We start from the raw sequence: 5,623 nt of genomic DNA on the forward strand, positions 1-5,623 counted from the left end.
TAAACTTTCAAGCTTCATAGTAAGTGATTTCAAGCCCCGTTTTAAATGATTTTTATGTTTTTGAAATCCTGGTAGCTCGAATTAACTTATGCTAGCAATAATTCAACCTAGGGTTCATATTTGGAAAAATACCCATAGGTGAAATTTGTGTATTTTGGTGTTTTATGATAGAATATGAGGTTTTAAATTATGTTAGATAACTTGTGCTACTCGGTTTTAAGTGAAAACGAGTAAAAGGGCTTAATCGGTAAAAATACCTAATAGTCATAAGTACATGTTAGAGTGTGAATTTGATGTTGCTATAGAAGGGAAAAATGATCAGCATATCATAAAACATGAGAAAATATGATGAGTTTTAATTTACGAGTCTTGGGGCAAAAGTGTAAATATGTGAAAGTTTAGGGGCAAAATGGTAATTTTGTCAAAGTTCGTACTAGGGGCTGCTTTGATGAATGTATGTATTAAATAAATTAATTTGGCATTATAGATCAAGAGAAACAAGATTCAAGTCGCGGTCGAGGAAAAAACAAAGTTTACGAGGAATAGGCTCAATTGCTAATATTTTGTATCGAGGTAAGTTCATGTGTAAATAAGGTAACATAATTTTTATTTTAAGTGATTTAATGTTATTTATATGACATGATACTTATTATCATGAAATATGATGTTTTGTGAATTATTATTTGGTGATATGCAAATTATGTGAACAATTTAATAAGTATGAGATGTTAGCAAATATCGATTTCTATATTCCGAAGAAGGCAATCGAAATGTGTAATTGAAAAGAATCCTGTTTGAACCTTGGGAATAGATTAGGGTACAAGTGACATGTCACTAGGATGGTTGAGCTCCAAACTCGTTGAGTTGAGTTCGAGTTTGTGAGATGTAACTAGGCATCCGAGCTCGTTGAGTTGAGTTCGAGTTCGTTTATGGGCGGGTTACATGGTAGCTTGGCTACATAGATTTCAAAAGCTATTGAGCTTGTTCAGTTATGAGTATATCACTATACTCACTTTGTGAAAATGATCTTATGATATGGTAAATGAGTGATGTGGAAATGCTTGTTGTTGATTAGCTATTGGAATGGCTAATCAAAATTTATATTTGTGTTATGTATGCTTAATGTATTACCTGCTCCATGGAAAACCATAAAATGGTGAAATTTGCTATAAAATAGAGTCATACAGCAGCAATGATGTGAATTTGAAAAATCACTAAAAATAGTTGAAATGGAATTAGATGACAAATAAAATATTTAGTTGAAGTTTAATGAATCTATTTTTATGGGAAATAAACAAAATAGGTAAATGAGTTATATTTTATGAGATATTTAAGTTTTGGTGAAACAGGGCAGAGTAATTTCTGAATCCCCTATTCTGAATTTAAAAATTTACCAAAAATTTTAAAAAAAATAATTAGACATCATTATTTATAGTAAATATTCCTTATTGAGTCTAGTTTTATTAGAAACAAACGGCATAATCATTAAAACTCTGCACAGGGAGATATCTGATTCGTAATACATAGGGGTCAGAGTAGTCAAACCTTGAAACAGGGGAGATTTTAACTAATAAACTGTACTAATTTTCTTGACAAAAAATTCTAAAAAAAATTTAGTAGATATATATATGAGTCTAGTTTCAAGGAAAATTTACGGATCTTAATTTTGAGTTTCAAAACTCGATATATGAATTTTTAAACGACTGTGATGCAGTTGGCTAGCTTGTCTGGAAATTTTAAAAATAAATTGTTTGAGCTGCTTAATTAATGAATTAAGTTTAGTAACACCTCAAACTCGACTCTGACGACTGTCTCGGGTGTAAGGGTATTACAGTTAGTGGTATCAGAGCAGGTTTAGTCAGTTTTCAGATTAACATGTTGTATGGACGAGTTTTGCTATACATGCCATGCTATATATATATTGTGATAGTGTGACGACTTTTGACCTTTTAAATGATTTATTTTTATATGGTAAATGGATCCCGATCCAGCTGTGGCTGATGATGTAGAGAGTAATGCACCAGCTCCGACTGAAGGGGCAGTGCCAACTGAAAATCCACCTCCTACTGTTGGTCAAGGAGGAGGAGAAGGGGCTCGGGAAGCCTTTCTCCAGATGATGAATGCCTGGTCTACTGAGTTTGTTCGTACAAACCTGAATGCACAACCTCCCCCACCTCCCTCGATTCCTCAACCTGTACCCCCGATGCCTCAAAGTATAGATCTGATGAAATTTTGCAGAACTCCAGTTGACAGAATCCGTAAGCAAGGGGCCGAAGAATTCAGGGCAAATGTTGATGATGATGCAGAGAAAGTAGAGTTTTGGCTTGAGAATTCTATTCGCGTATTTGATGAATTGTCTTGTACACCTGAGGAATGCTTGAAATGTGCTATATCATTGTTGAGGGATTCAGCCTATCATTGGTAGAAGACATTGATTTTAGTAGTACCGAAAGAGAAAGTAACTTGGGAGTTCTTTCAAGAAGAATTTCGGAAGAAATACATCAGTGAAAGATTTGCTGATCAAAAGCGTAAAGAGTTTCTTGAATTGAAGCAGGGGAACATGACAGTTACTGAACACGAAAGGGAGTTCGTCAGGTTGAGTAAGTATGCTAGAGAATATAATCCTACAGAGGCTAAAATGTGTAGTTGATTTGAATATGGACTCAATGAAGACATTAAAGTATTTGCTGGGATTCTCAAATTAAAAGAAATGGTAGTACTTGTTGATCGAGCTTGCAAGGCTGAAGAACTACTCAAAGAGAAGAAAAAAGTAGAGGCTGAGACTAGAAATTGGAAGAAAAGATCGATGAACAGTTCATTCTCACAGCAATCCAGAAAATCTAGAAATATGAATCCTCGTTCTCAGGTTTCGGCTGCACAATCATATGGAAATTCTAAGAAGCAAAATGTGGGTCTTAAATCTCAGACTACTTCCGTGGCTAGTGTGGGGAATTCGAGATTTGTTAAGCCTGAGTGACAGCGGTGTGGTAGAAATCATTTTGGCCCATGTAAAGTGAATGAATGTTTTTGGTGTGGTTCTCCGAATCATTTTATTAGAGACTGCCCAGAGAGAGTTGAGAAAGAAAAAATTCAGAGTGTAAAAGCTAGTGGTGCAGACTCGAGGGGAAGATATTCGAGAAAGGCTGGAAATGAAGCAAGCAGCAAGAATGTAGTCAAAGATTTAGCAGCTAAACCTGAAGCAAGGGCTCCAGCTAGAACTTATGCCATAAAGGCACGTGAAGATACTTCATCACCTAACGTGATTACTGGTATATTTTCTCTTTATGATGTTAATGTTAATGCTTTGATTGATCTTGGTTCTACTCATTCATATGTGTGCATGAAATTGGTGTCTAATATGAATATACCTATTGAGTACACAGAATTTATGATTAAAGTGTCGAATCCATTAGGCAAATGTGTGATAGTTGATAAAGTGTGCAAGAAATGTCCTTTAATGATTCGGGGTCATTACTTTCCGGCCGACTTGATGTTGTTGCCGTTTGATGAATTTGATGTTATTTTGGGTATGGATTGGTTGTCATTGCATGATGCTATAGTAAATTGCAAAGAAAAGGTTATAGAATTAAAGTGTGAAAGTGGTAAAATTCTACGGGTTGAATCAGGCAAATCAGAGGCATTATCTAGTGTGATTTCTTCGATGTCGGCTCAGAGATATTTGAGGAAGGGTTATGAAGCTTATTTGGCATATGTAATTAATACAAAAGAAATTGAAAAGAAATTTGAATCAGTGCCAATTGTGTGTGAATTTGTGGATGTATTTCCAGAAGAGTTGTCGGGTTTGCCTCTAGTCAGGGAAGTAGAATTTGGTATTGAGTTGATACCGGGAACAACTCCAATATCGATTGCTCCGTATAGAATGACACTAGCAAAGTTGAAATAATTAAAGTCGCAATTGCAAGAGTTGACTGACAAAGGCTTTGTGAGACCGAGTTTTTCACCTTGGGGTGCTCCCGTGTTATTTGTGAAAAAGAAGGATGGTTCTATGAGATTGTGTGTTGACTATCGACAATTAAACAAGATGACAATCAAGAACAAGTATCTGTTACCGAGGATTGATGATTTGTTTGATCAACTAAAAGGAGCAACATGGTTTTCAAAGATTGACTTGAGATCTGGATACTACCAGCTGCGAGTAAAAGAGTCAGATGTACCTAAAACTACTTTTAGAACAAGGTACGGTCATTATGAATTTTTAGTCATGCCATTCGGGTTAACAAATGCTCCTGCTGTGTTTATGGATTTGATGAATCGCATATTTCGACCAAACTTGGACAAATTTGTTGTGGTATTTATAGATGACATCTTAATTTATTCGAAAGATGAGACAGCGCATGCTGAGCACTTGAAGATAGTTTTACAAACTTTGAGAAATAAGTAGTTATATGCCAAGTTTAGTAAAAGTGAATTTTGGCTTCGGGAAGTTGGATTTTTTGGGTCATATTGTTTCAGGTGATGGTATACGGGTTGATCCTAGTAAAATTTCAGCCATTGTTGATTGGAAACCACCGAAAAATGTAACCGAGGTTAGAAGTTTCTTGGGGTTAGCTGGGTATTATCGGCAGTTTGTAAATGGATTTCTATAATTGCTGCTCCTATGACTAGACTACTCCGAAAGGATGTTAAATTTGAGTGGACGGAAGAATGTCAACAGAGTTTTGAAGAATTGAAAAAGTTATTAACTAAAGCACCAGTGCTAATACAACCCGAACCAGGTAAAGAATTTGTGGTGTATAGTGATGCTTATCGAAATGGCTTAGGATGTGTACTTATGCAAGAAGGAAAAGTGGTGGCTTATGCTTCGAGGCAATTAAAATCTCATGAAAGGAATTATCTGACTCATGATTTGGAATTGGCTGCTATAGTATTTGCTTTGAAGATTTGGCAACATTATCTGTATGGTGAAAAGTGTCGAGTATATACCGACCATAAAAGTCTTAAGTACTTGATGTCACAAAAAGACTTGAATTTGAGACAGTGAAGATGGTTGGAGTTATTGAAAGATTACAAGCTTGTTATTGACTACCATTCGGGAAAAGCGAATGTGGTTGCCGATGCATTGAGCAGAAAGTTGCTATTTGCTTTGAGAGCTATGAATACTCAGTTAAAGGTATTAGATGATGGTTTGATTCTAGCAGAGTTAAGAGCAAGACCGATGTTTTTACAAAGATTTGTGAAGCTTAGAAAAATGACCAAGATTTGCAAGCCAAGACAAAGCAGTGTGAAGCTGATACGGGATCAGATTTCAGAATTGGTTCTGATGGTTGCTTGATGTTTAAAAACCAGATTTGTGTACCGAAAAATGATGAGTTGATCCAAAAGATTTTGCATGAAGCACATAATGGTTGTTTGGCGGTTCATCCGGGTAGTACAAAAATGTATAATGACTTGAAGAAAATGTATTGGTGGAGTGGAATGAAAAGAGACATCTCTGAGTTTGTATCAAAGTGCTTAATTTGTCAACAAGTGAAAGCTGAACACCAAGTACCTTCGGGACTACTCCAGCCTATCATGGTTCCTGAATGGAAATGGAATCGGATGACTATGGATTTTGTGCCAGGGTTTTCGTTAACTCCAGGGAAGAAAAATGCCATCTAGGTAA

The sequence above is a fragment of the Gossypium arboreum genome, chromosome 8 (genome assembly GCF_025698485.1).
Source record: "Gossypium arboreum isolate Shixiya-1 chromosome 8, ASM2569848v2, whole genome shotgun sequence".
Lineage (NCBI taxonomy): Eukaryota > Viridiplantae > Streptophyta > Magnoliopsida > Malvales > Malvaceae > Gossypium > Gossypium arboreum.